At 39.6% G+C, this 14,532-nt stretch overlaps 1 protein-coding gene across 9 annotated transcripts in view; it reads right to left on the reverse strand.

The window, feature by feature from the left end:
• DLG2 (discs large MAGUK scaffold protein 2) overlaps window positions 1-14,532 on the reverse strand; it is an 860,202-nt gene that overhangs the window by 241,339 nt on the left and 604,331 nt on the right. The window lies entirely within an intron of this gene.

Below are 14,532 nucleotides of genomic sequence, written 5' to 3' on the forward strand. Positions count from 1 at the left end.
TGTTATAGTAGTTATATTCCTGTACATAGGGGAGAGTGTTATAATAGTTATATTCTTGTACATAGGGGCAGTATTATTGTAGTTATATTCTTGTACATAGGGGGCAGTATTATAGTAGTTATATTCTTGTACATAGGGGGCAGAATTATAGTAGTTATATTCTTGTACATAGGGGGCAGTATTATAGTAGTTTTATTCTTGTACATAGGGGGCAGTAGTATAGTAGTTATATTCTTGTACATAGGGGGCAGTGTTATAGTAGTTATATTCTTGTACATAGGGGGCAGTATTATAGTAGTTATATTCCTGTACATAGGGGGCAGTATTATAATAGTTATATTCTTGCACATAGGGGGCAGTAGTATAGTAGTTATATTCCTGTACATAGGGGCAGTATTATAGCAGTTATATTCTTGTACATAGGAAGCAGTATTATAGTAGTTATATTCTTGTACATAAGGGGCAGTATTATAGTAGTTATATTCTTGTACATAGGGGGCAGTATTATAGTAGTTATATTCCTGTACATAGGGGCAGTATTATAGTAGTTATATTCCTGTACATAGGGGCAGTATTATAGTAGTTATATTCTTGTACATAGGGTGCAGTATTATAGTAGTTATATTCCTGTACATAGGGGGCAGTATTATAGTAGTTATATTCCTGTACATAGGGGCAGTATTATAGTAGTTATATTCTTGTACATGGGGGGCAGTGTTATAGTAGTTATATTCCTGTACATAGGGGGCAGTATTATAGTAGTGATATTCTTGTACATAGGGGCAGTATTATAGTAGTTATAGTCTTGTACATAGAGGACAGTATTATAGTAGTTATATTCTTGTACATAGGGACAGTATTATTGTAGTTATATTCTTGTACATAGGGGGCAGTATTATAGTAGTTATATTCTTGTACATAGGGGGCAGTATTATAGTAGTTATATTCTTGTACATAGGGGGCAGTATTATAGTAGTTATATTCCTGTACATAGGGGCAGTATTATAGTAGTTATATTCTTGTACATAGGGGCAGTATTATAGTAGTTATATTCTTGAACATGGGGGGCAGTGTTATAGTAGTTATATTCCTGTACATAGGGGGCAGTATTATAGTAGTGATATTCTTGTACATAGGGGCATTATTATAGTAGTTATAGTCTTGTACATAGGAAGCAGTATTATAGTAGTTATATTCTTGTACATAGGGGGCAGTATTATAGTAGTTATATTCTTGTACATAGGGGGCAGTATTATAGTAGTTATATTCCTGTACATAGGGGCAGTATTATAGTAGTTATATTCCTGTACATAGGGGCAGTATTATAGTAGTTATATTCTTGTACATAGGGGGCAGTATTATAGTAGTTATATTCCTGTACATAGGGGCAGTGTTATAGTAGTTATATTCTTGTACATAGGGGCAGTATTATAGTAGTTATATTCTTGTACATGGGGGGCAGTGTTATAGTAGTTATATTCCTGTACATAGGGGAGAGTGTTATAGTAGTTATATTCTTGTACATAGGGGCAGTATTATTGTAGTTATATTCTTGTACATAGGGGGCAGTATTATAGTAGTTATATTCTTGTACATAGGGGGCAGAATTATAGTAGTTATATTCTTTTACATAGGGGGCAGTATTATAGTAGTTTTATTCTTGTACATAGGGGGAAGTATTATAGTAGTTATATTCTTGTACATAGGGGGCAGTGGTATAGTAGTTATATTCTTGTACATAGGGGGCAGTGTTATAGTAGTTATATTCTTGTACATAGGGGGCAGTATTATAGTAGTTATATTCTTGTACATAGGGAGCAGTATTATAGTAGTTATATTCTTGTACATAGGGGGCAGTAGTATAGTAGTTATATTCTTGTACATAGGGGGCAGTATTATAGTAGTTATAATCTTGTACATAGGGGGCAGTATTATGGTAGTTATATTCTTGCACATAAAGTGCAGTATTATAGTAGTTATATTCCTGTACATAGCGGCAGTATTATAGTAGCTATATACTTGTACATAGGGTGCAGTATTATAGTAGTTATATTCCTGTACATAGGGGGCAGTATTATAGCAGTTATATTCTTGTACATAGGGGGCAGTATTATAGTAGTTATATTCTTGTACATAGGGGGCAGTATTATAGTAGTTATATTCTTGTACATATGGGGCAGTAGTATAGCAGTTATATTCTTGTACATAGCGGGCAGTATTATAGTAGTTATATTCTTGTACATAGGGGGCAGTATTATAGCAGTTATATTCTTGTACATAGGGGGCAGTATTATAGTAGTTATATTCTTGTACATAGGGGGCAGTATTATAGTAGTTATATTCTTGTACATATGGGGCAGTAGTATAGCAGTTATATTCTTGTACATAGCGGGCAGTATTATAGTAGTTATATTCTTGTACACAGGGGCAGTATTATGGTGGTTGTATTCTTGTACATAGGGGCAGTATTATAGTAGTTATATTCTTGTACATAGGGGGCAGTATTATAGTAGTTATATTCTTATACATAGGGGACAGTATTATAGTAGTTATATTCTTGTACATAGGGGGTAGTATTATGGTAGTTATATACTTGCACATAGGGTGCAGTATTATAGTAGTTTCTTGTACATAGCGGGCAGTATTATGGTAGTTATATTCTTGCACATAGGGTGCAGTATTATAGTAGTTATATTCTTGTACATAGGGGGCAGTAGTATAGTAGTTATATTCTTGTACATAGGGGGCAGTGTTATAGTAGTTATATTCTTGTACATAGGGGGCAGTATTATAGTAGTTATATTCCTGTACATAGGGGGCAGTATTATAATAGTTATATTCTTGCACATAGGGGGCAGTAGTATAGTAGTTATATTCTTGTACATAGGGGCAGTATTATAGCAGTTATATTCTTGTACATAGGGGGCAGTATTATAGTAGTTATATTCTTGTACATAGGGGGCAGTATTATAGTAGTTATATTCTTGTACACAGGGGCAGTATTATGGTGGTTGTATTCTTGTACATAGGGGCAGTATTATAGTAGTTATATTCTTGTACAAAGGTGGCAGTATTATAGTAGTTATATTCTTGTACATAGGGGGCAGTACTATAGTAGTTATATTCTTGTACATAGGGGGCAGTATTATGGTAGTTATATTCTTGTACATAGGGTGCAGTATTATAGTAGTTATATTCCTGTACATAGGGGCAGTATTATAGTAGTTATATTCTTGTACATAGGGTGCAGTATTATAGTAGTTATATTCTTGTACATAGGGGGCAGTATTATAGTAGTTATATTCTTATACATAGGGGGCAGTACTATTGTAGTTATATTCTTGTACATAGGGGGCAGTATTATGGTAGTTATATTCTTGCACATAGGGTGCAGTATTATAGTAGTTTCTTGTACATAGGGGGCAGTATTATGGTAGTTATATTCTTGCACATAGGGTGCAGTATAATAGTAGTTATATTCTTGTACAAAGGGGGCAGTAGTATAGTAATTATATTCTTGTACATAGGGGGCAGTGTTACAGTAGTTATATTCTTGTACATAGGGGGCAGTATTATAGTAGTTATATTCCTGTACATAGGGGGCAGTATTATAATAGTTATATTCTTGCACATAGGGGGCAGTAGTATAGTAGTTATATTCTTGTACATAGGGGCAGTATTATAGCAGTTATATTCCTGTACATAGGGGGCAGTATTATAGTAGTTATATTCTTGTACATAGGGGGCAGTATTATAGTAGTTATATTCTTGTACATAGGGGGCAGTATTATAGTAGTTATATTCCTGTACATAGGGGTAGTATTATAGTAGTTATATTCCTGTACATAGGGGCAGTATTATAGTAGTTATATTCTTGTATATAGGGTGCAGTATTATAGTAGTTATATTCCTGTACATAGGGGCAGTATTATAGTAGTTATATTCTTGTACATAGGGTGCAGTATTATAGTAGTTATATTCCTGTACATAGGGGGCAGTATTATAGTAGTTATATTCCTGTACATAGGGGCAGTATTATAGTAGTTATATTCTTGTACATGGGGGGCAGTGTTATAGTAGTTATATTCCTGTACATAGGGGGCAGTATTATAGTAGTGATATTCTTGTACATAGGGGCAGTATTATAGTAGTTATAGTCTTGTACATAGAGGACAGTATTATAGTAGTTATATTCTTGTACATAGGGGCAGTATTATTGTAGTTATATTCTTGTACATAGGGGGCAGTATTATAGTAGTTATATTCTTGTACATAGGGGGCAGTATTATAATAGTTATATTCTTGTACATAGGGGGCAGTATTATAGTAGTTATTTTCTTGTACATAGGGGGAAGTATTATAGTAGTTATATTCTTGTACATAGGGGGCAGTATTATAGTAGTTATATTCTTGTACATAGGGGGCAGTATTATAGTAGTTATATTCTTGTACATAGGGAGCAGTATTATAGTAGTTATATTCTTGTACATAGGGGGCAGTAGTATAGTAGTTATATTCTTGTACATAGGGGGCAGTATTATAGTAGTTATATTCTTGTACATAGGGGGCAGTATTATGGTAGTTATATTCTTGCACATAAAGTGCAGTATTATAGTAGTTATATTCCTGTACATAGGGGCAGTATTATAGTAGCTATATTCTTGTACATAGGGTGCAGTATTATAGTAGTTATATTCCTGTACATAGGGGGCAGTATTATAGCAGTTATATTCTTGTACATAGGGGGCAGTATTATAGTAGTTATATTCTTGTACATAGGGGGCAGTATTATAGTAGTTATATTCTTGTACATAGGGAGCAGTATTATAGTAGTTATATTCTTGTACATAGGGAGCAGTAGTATAGTAGTTATATTCTTGTATATAGGGGGCAGTATTATAGTAGTTATATTCTTGTACATATGGGGCAGTATTATAGTAGTTATATTCTTGTACACAGGGGCAGTATTATGGTGGTTGTATTCTTGTACATAGGGGCAGTATTATAGTAGTTATATTCTTGTACATAGGTGGCAGTATTATAGTAGTTATATTCTTGTACATAGGGGGCAGTATTATAGTAGTTATATTCTTGTACATAGGGGGCAGTATTATGGTAGTTATATTCTTGTACATAGGGTGCAGTATTATAGTAGTTATATTCCTGTACATAGGGGCAGTATTATAGTAGTTATATTCTTGTACATAGGGTGCAGTATTATAGTAGTTATATTCTTGTACATAGGGGGCAGTATTATAGTAGTTATATTCTTGCACATAGGGGGCAGTATTATAGTAGTTATATTCTTGTACATAGGGGGCAGTATTATAGTAGTTATATTCTTATACATAGGGGGCAGTAGTATAGTAGTTATATTCTTGTACATAGGGGGCAGTATTATAGTAGTTATATTCTTGTACATAGGGGGCAGTATTATAGTAGTTATATCCCTGTACATAGGGGGCAGTATTATAGTAGTTATAGTCTTTTACATAGGGGACAGTATTATAGTAGTTATAGTCTTGTACATAGGGAGCAGTATTATAGTAGTTATATTCTTGTACATAGGGGGCAGTATTATAGTAGTTATATTCTTATACATAGGGGGCAGTATTATAGTAGTTATATTCTTGTACATAGGGGGCAGTATTATAGTAGTTATATTCTTATACATAGGGGGCAGTATTATAGTAGTTATATTCCTGTACATACGGGGCAGTATTATAGTAGTTATTATTGTACATAGGGGGCAGTATTATAGTAGTTATATTCCTGTACATAGGGGGCAGTATTATAGTAGTTATAGTCTTTTACATAGGGGACAGTATTATAGTAGTTATAGTCTTGTACATAGGTTGCAGTATTATATTTGTTATATTCTTGTACATAGGGGGCAGTATTATAGTAGTTATATTCTTATACAAAGGGGCAGTATTAAAGTAGTTATATTCTTGTACATAGGGGGCAGTATTATAGTAGTTATATTCTTGTACATAGGGGGCAGTATTGTAGTTATATTCCTGTACATAGTGGACAGTATTATAGTAGTTATATTCTTGTACATAGGGGGCAGTATTATAGTAGTTATATTCTTATACATAGGGGGCAGTATTATAGTAGTTATATTCTTGTACATAGGGGCTGTATTATAGTCTTTTAAGCTGAACATATGCCAGGAAGCTGCAGTACATATAGATTGCAATGACTATGCAGAAGTTTCCTGACAAGTTACAGTATCTCCGAGAGTGTCTTTTGTCTCCTAGATGGACTGCCTGGGTGTGACAATTAAGGCTGTCGCTATCTCCAATGAATATAAATTGACAGCTAATACATAATAATATACTGTAATTAGATCATTAGCTTAAAAAAACATCTCAAATCTTATAGCCACGTAGCATACAGACATATAGCAACCAGAGTTGTACATCTATGAGAAGTCATCGTCTCCATCTCAGGTGATCTTGAGCAATGAAGAGTCTGTGTTCCTGGTAAGTAAACTCCCCAGTGTCAGCATCATTGGTAATCTATGGCAGTGAAATGTTAATATTTATATCGCTGTTGCCTTGTGGTAGTAAATGGGCTACTGTAAAGACCCCTGGTGTTTAGGAAAGGTAAATGAATGGGGTTGATACAAGCGTGGCTTATGTGTTGTGCAGTGAAGGAGTTAATGTAAAGAAAAGTCGGTCCCTGTCAGTTATTGAATAAATATGAAAATATCTCCTGGTCCAATGTAAGTGAAATGGTTAATGAGGATGAAAGATAAGTGGTCAAGAAATAGGGGTTAATTCCAGTCTTCTTAACAGTCTTCAGCATTGAAGGGGTTACTGTAAGGATAATTGAAGGTCTGAGGCAAGAAACTGGTTAATATCAAAATCACTGATGGTCTAGAATATTGAGGAGGTTAATCCCAGTACCTCTAGTGGTCTGGGACACTGAGGGGATGAATCTCTGTATCTCTAGTGGTCTGGGACACTGAGGGGATGAATCTCTGTATCTCTGGTGGTCTAGGACACTGAGGGGGTAAATCCCTCTATCTATTGTGGTATGGGACACTGTGGGGGTTAATTCCAGTATCTCTGGTGTTCTAGGACACTGAGGGGGTTAATACCTGTATCTATGGTGGTCTGGGAAACTGAGGGGGTTAATCCCTGTATTTCTGATGATCTGGGGCACTGAGGGGGTTAATCCCTGTATCTATTGTGGCATGGGACACTGAGGGGGTTAATCCCTGTATCAATTGTGGTATGGGACACTGAGGGGGTTAATCCCTGTATCTATTGTGGTATGGGACACTGGGGGGGGGGGGGTTAATCCCTGTATTTCTGTTGTTCTATGACACTGGTCTAGGACACTGAGAGGGTTAATTTCCAGTATCTATGGTGGTCTGGGACACTGAGGGGATTAATCCCTGTATCTCTGGTGGTTTAGGAAACTAAGGGGGTTCATTCCAGTATCCCTGATTGTCTATGAAACTGAGTAGGGTTAAACCATGTATCTCTGGTGGTCTATGACACTGAGGGGGTTAATCCCTGTATCTCTGGTGGTCTATGACACTGAGGGGGTTAATCCCTGTATCTCTGGTGGTCTATGACACTGAGGGGGTTAATCCCTGTATCTCTGGTGGTCTATGACACTGAGGGGGTTAATCCCTGTATCTATGGTGGTCTATGACACTGAGGGGGTTAATCCCTGTATCTATGGTGGTCTGGGAAACTGAGGGGGTTAATCCCTGTATCTCTGATGATCTGGGGCACTGAGGGGGTTAATCCCTGTATAAGATTATTTAGTCATTTTAGGCAAATATGTTCATTTAATGATCCTTAAAAGACAGTAAGAGAACTGTGCAGCCATCAGCCTTCCCCAGCACAGTTCTCTCTAGGAATGGCTCAGTGATTTGGAACCACACTGTCCAATCATCAAATGGGTTATTCACATTAAAAATGGATGCCATATATTTAGATCTATGAGGGTCTGATATCTGGGACCCCTACTGATCAGCGGCAACCAGTGTTGCTTACATACCAGGACCTACTCTGCTCACTCACCATATGATGTGTAGTGGTGGTTTTAGGTAATGCAGCAGTGTCCTTTTTAAACTGATCTAGGGAAGGGGGTCTCTTCTGTTGGACCACTGCAAAGATGGATAACGCAGGGAACTGAGACAATAATAAATGTTAACCCCCCCCCCCCTTGTTTATATTGCAATGTACAGTGATGGAAGTGGTGTGGAAGTAATAACAATGTATGGCTCTATTATATAGATGCTATATTACATGATCCTTGTAATAAAGCACTTTGCTGTAGTCTGTATAATACTCATGTCCTTCGGAATGCAGTTAAAAATAATCACCCTCATCCACAAAGCTCTGCACAATGCTGAACCTATTACCCTTCTTCTCTCTTCTTAGTCTATCGCGTGCTCTTCGATCTGCCAGTGATTTTAGATTAATCTCTACCTTAATTTGAACACCTCATTCATGTCTCCACGACATCCACACCCTCATCCACAATGGTGCACCTCCCTACCCTTCTTCTGTCATCTTAGTCTATCACCCAACCCATGCACTTCGATCTGCCAGTGATTCTATATTAATCTCTACCTTAATCTGAACATCTGACTCACGTTTCCAGGACTTCTCCTGAGCTGCACCAGTTCTCTGGAATGCCCTTCCCCAGGCTATAATACTAATATCCAACCTCCAAAGTTTCAAATGCGCTCTTAAAACCCTTCTCTTTACGCAGGTGTATAACACTCGCTACTGGCTTTGCTGTAGTCTGTATAATGTATGGCAGAACAGAGATGTGACAGCAGGTACAAGATACGGCAACATACAACATACAGGATAGATCTGCTCTACCAGATGTTATCACCACATGTTCTAGCACATCAATCTTTTTTTCTGGCGGGCAGCCTGTGCAGCATGACCCTCATCAATACGACTTATAAACCCCATGAAGCCGCCAGACTACCCACAGATATCTCTAGGAGGAACCGGTTAATTGAAAGTACATTAGAGCCTTCCATTGATCCACAATTGACTCTTGTCCACATCTAGAGAGCGCATAAATCAACTGTAATGGGGGGGGGGGGGTATTGATCAGGATGACATTTGGTATCAGACCAGCCAAAGAACAGTCCTACTTAAAGTCGTTGTTTGTTTCTACGTCGCACTGTAATATATGTCTATTGTATAAGACCTTAAAGGGGGGATAGAACTCTAAAAAATACAGGAAGGAATAACATAAGTAGTGGTTAGTAATGAGAAGTGACCCATTAAAATTTGAATTTTACAACTCTGTTCAGCATCCGGTTTGGGTTCAGAACACCCACAGTCTAACTGTTAACTTTCCAGTGGCATTTAAACTATTGCGTCTGCACTGCCGACAACATGTCGTCATGATGTCATCAGTGAGTGACGAACCTCCCTGAAATGGCGGCACACTTGTGCCACAGTAGTTTGGTTGCTCTCATGGTGTGATTTTGAGGCTTTGCCAGTGGCATTTAAATGATTAATGTAACCAATCGCAGGCAATAACAGCAGGGATGTTGCGCCGAACATGGGCCTGGGCCCCAACTTTTAGTGTAAAGTTTGGTACGAACCCGAACTTTGCACTCAACACTAGTCTTCACCTTTTGACCCACATGTAGGGATGTGGACTGTATATTTTATAATTGTAAATTTTTTTTTGGTCTCTGTGACAACTTAGTTTTCAAAATTTTGGATTATCATAAGAAACAAAAATTGTAGACACCTTTGAAAATTGTTATAGCTGTTTATTGTAACCTTAGGCTCAAGTACAGTAAATTACCAACATCCAGAGGTCCGTTTGTAACTTGGGGTTGTCTGTAAGTCGGGTGTCCTTTAGTAGGGGACCGCCTGTACATCTCTGGGAGTAGTCTTGGTACTGGTGAAAGTGGGCGCATGTAGTACAGGAGAAACTGGTGCAAAGCACCAATGGGGTTAGGCAAGGATTAGTCAAAGATAGGTCAAGGTCAGGGCAAGTAAAGATCACTATTTGAGTCCAGGTAACAAGCCAGAGGTAAGGACCGGCAGATACTCTACAGAGACCAATTATGATGGAATCCTCACTGGGAAATAGAATACACATTTGAGGTAAATTATGGAATTCATTTTAAAATTTGAACTTCCGCTGTGTCAAAAAACACAGAAAGGAGCCCATAGGAAAGGATAGGAAGTTGACCTTATTTCCTATGCTGAAGCAGTGAACAAGAACTGTGATGACATCATTAGGTTGAGGAGACACATTTCTGTTCTCATTGACACAAAAAAAGCTATGTCTGCAATGTTACAGATATCTGTTATGATCTGCAGTCATCAGATTGGCACCGAAACATGTTCACTATACAGTATTACTGTTTTCAAAATTTGTTCTCCTGCTTTCAGGAGAACATCATCAGGACACGAACTTTCTCCAATCATGACATCATCACAGGTCCTTTACCATGTAAAAATCATCTGTTTTGTGCGTATTTAATTTATACAGTATATAAACAATGCATAAAATCTTGGGCCAACAGTGAGATATATGCTGTATGTTTTTTCTATATTACTTAATGTTTCTCAAAATGGAAAAAAAAACTATAAAGAATTGCTAAAACTCCTAAAATAATTAGATTAATCTTTTTTTTTGGCACCATATTCCCTGTCAGGCACCAGGGTCCTCTGTACCACCACGGACTATGACGTAAGCCGACACCTGGGAGCGGAGTCTAAGTGGCACCCGGTTTTCACCAGAGCCCGCCGCTAAGCGGGTTGGACTTGCTGCGGCGTGGTACCAAGGCAAAGTACAGAATTGTCAGGCAAACTCGTGGTCGGGGACAGGCAGGAAGTAGAGACTGGCAGTAAGGAATCAGAGTCAGGGACGTATCGGAAGGTCAGGACAGGCAACACGGGATCAGAGTCAGGGACATAGCGGAAGGTAAGGACAGGCAGCACGGGATCAGAGTCAGGGACATAGCGGAAGGTAAGGACAGGCAGCACGGGATCAGAGTCAGGGACATAACGGAAGGTCAGGACAGGCAGCACGGGATCAGAGTCAGCGACATAATGGAAGGTCAGGACAGGCAGCACGGGATCAGAGTCAGGGACATAGCGGAAGGTCAGGAACGGAATCAAGGTCACAACGGGAAATCACTATAAACGCAAAGGACATAGGAACAAGCTTTCTCAATGGCAATGAGGCACAAAGATCTGGCAGGGAAGACAGGAGACAGGCTGAGACTTTATCAGAATTAGCAGCAGGCCGGCGCCAATTACAGGAACGCTGGCCCTTTAAATCTCTGAAAACCAGGGTGCGTGCTCCCTAGTAGGCGAAAATGCCGGAGCCAGCGCTGGAACAAGAAGAAGTAAGCACCGTGGCAGGAGTCTGGGGACACATCTAGGAGCATGGATGGTGGGTTGCAGGAGCACCCGTGACATTCCCTTTAAAATGTGAAGCATCCTCTTGCATAAGCACAACTCATACTTTCATTTTCTGCATTGCTTCATATCGAGAAAACGTCACACATGGCGAAACAACAAATCACAGAACAATTCTGTACATTTAAGCTTGACTTTAAATGCGCAAAATGGAAAAACAAAATAATAGGCATTTGTTTGATGTCGATAAAGACGCCCATAGTTGTAGATAATCACAGGCGAATTGAAACGAACAACCGAAATCTAAAGGTGAGATTTTTTTTACAAAAGACAAAAACAGACGTTCATGACAATTTTAAGGTGGCAAGATGTATAAAATAATGTGGAAAGATTGTATTTTAAAGGCACCTTTGCGCACACATATAATATCATTTTTTTTATACTTTATTTTACTGTCTAGACTTTTTTTTGCAGAATAGAAATATAATAAATTTAGGTTTCCAGTGCAGTCTATTTTTAGTAAAAATCATAGATGGATCCAATAAAAGAAGAATAAATCCTTACTTTAGAAAATTATTGAACATTTACCATTTTGATTATAAAATAAAAGTTGCACCTCCTTACCGCTCTTCTCTCATCTCAGTCTATTACCCGTGCTCTTCGATTAAGATTTCTCCCAAGCTGCACCAATTCTCTGGAATGCCCTTCCCTGGTCTATTGGACTAACTCCCAACCTCAAAAGTTACAAATGTGCTCTTAACACCCATCTCTTTAGGCAAACACCAGATACCAAGCTCCAGGCTTTCCTGCAGTCACATTCACCTTGGACTTTGTATATACGACGCGGCTGATGACTGGTTCAAGCAGCAGAATCTTTATTTATTAAATTATTTTATTCTGTTCCCTTATAAAGAATGGCTGGACCATTATACAAGCTCCTATACCTCTTGTGTCTACCCTCATCCTCATAGACTGTAAGCTTTTATGTCACCCCCTCATTCTCATAGACTGTAAGCTCTTGTGTCACCCCCTCATCCTCATAGACTGTAAGCTCTTGTGTAACCCCCTAATCCTCATAGACTGTAAGCTCTTGTGTCTCCCCCTCATCCTCATAGACTGTAAGCTCTTGTGTCATACCCCTCATCCTCATAGACTGTAACCTCTTGTGTCTCCCCCTCATCCTCATAGACTGTAACCTCTTGTGTCATCCCCTCATCCTCATAGACTGTAAGCTCTTGTACCCCCCCATCCTCATAGAGTGTAATCTCTTGTGTCACCCTCTCATCCTCATAGACTGTAAGCTCTTGTGTCTCCCCTCATCCTCATAGACTGTAAGCTCTTGTGTCACCCCCTCATCCTCATAGACTGTAAGATCTTGTGTCATCCCCTCATCCTCATAGACTGTAAGCTCTTGTGTCACTCCCTAATCCTCATAGACTATAAGCTCTTGTGCCATACCCCTCATCCTCATAGACTGTAAGCTCTTGTGTCACCCCCTCATCCTCATAGACTGTAAGCTCTTGTGTCACCCCTCATCCTCATAGACTGTAATCTTTTGTGTCACCCCCTCATCCTCATAGACTGTAACCTCTTGTGTCATCCCCTCATCCTCATAGACTGTAACCTCTTGTGTCATCCCCTCATCCTCATAGACTGTAAGCTCTTGTGTCACCTCCTCATCCTCATAGACTGTAAGCTCTTGTGTCACCTCCTCATCCTCACAGACTGGAAGCTCTTGTGTCACCCTCTCATCCTCATAGACTGTGCGCTCTTGTGTCTCCCCTCATCCTCATAGACTGTAAGCTCTTGTGTACTTCCCTCATCCTCATAGACTGTAAGATCTTGGGTCATCCCCTCATCCTCATAGACTGTAAGCTCTTGTGTCAACCCCTCATCCTCATAGACTGTAAGCTCTTGTGTCACCTCCTCATCCTCATAGACTGTAAGATCTTGTGTCACCCCCTCATCCTCATAGACTGTAAGCTCTTGTGTCACCCCCCTCTTCTTCATAGACTGTAAGCTCTTGTGTCACCCCCCTCTTCTTCATAGACTGTAAGCTCTTGTGACCCCCCCATCCTCATAGACTGTAAGCTCTTGTGTCTCCCCATCATCCTCATAGACTGTAAGCTCTTCTGTCACCCTCTCATCCTCATAGGCTGTAAGCTCTTCTGTCACCCTCTCATCCTCATAGACTGTAAGCTCTTCTGTCACCCCCTCATCTTCATAGACTGTAAGCTCTTGTGTCACCCCCTCATCTTCATAGACTGTAAGCTCTTGTGTCACCCCCTCATCCTAATAGACTGTAAGCTCTAGTGTCACCCCTTCATCCTCATAGACTGTAAGCTCTTGTGTTACCTCCTCATCCTCATAGACTGTAAGCTCTTGTGTCACCCCCTCATCCTCATAGACTGTAAGCTCTTGTGTCACCTCATCCTCATAGACTGTAAGCTCTTGTGTCACCCCTCATCCTCATAGACTGTAAGCTCTTGTGTCACTCCCTAATCATCATAGACTGTAAGCTCTTGTGTCACCTCCTCATCCTCATAGACTGTAAGCTCTTGTGTCACCCCCTCATCCTCATAGACTGTAAGCTCTTGTGTCACCCCCTCATCCTCATAGACTGTAAGCTCTTGTGTCACCCCCTCATCCTCATAGACTGTAAGCTCTTGTGTCACCCCCTCATCCTCATAGACTGTAAGTTCTTGTGTCACCCCCTCATCCTCATAGACTGTAAGCTCTTGTGTCACTCCCTAATCCTCATAGACTGTAAGCTCTTGTGTCACCCCCTCATCCTCATAGACTGTAAGTTCTTGTGTCACCCTCTCATCCTTATAGACTGTAAGCTCTTGTGTCACCCCCTCATCCCCATAGACTGTAAGCTCTTGTGTCACCCTCTCATCCTCATAGACTGTAAGCTCTTGTGTCACCCCCTTATCCCCATAGACTGTAAGCTCTTGTGTCACCCTCTCATCCTCATAGACTGTAAGCTCTTATGTCATCCCCTTATCTTCATAGACTGTAAGCTCTTGTGTCACCCCCTCATCCTCATAGACTGTAAGCTCTTGTGTCACTCCCTAATCCTCATAGACTGTAAGCTCTTGTGTCACCCCCTCATCCTCATAGACTGTAAGCTCTTGTGTCCCCCCTCATC

The sequence above is a fragment of the Engystomops pustulosus genome, chromosome 2, assembly GCF_040894005.1.
Source record: "Engystomops pustulosus chromosome 2, aEngPut4.maternal, whole genome shotgun sequence".
NCBI classification, from domain to species: domain Eukaryota; kingdom Metazoa; phylum Chordata; class Amphibia; order Anura; family Leptodactylidae; genus Engystomops; species Engystomops pustulosus.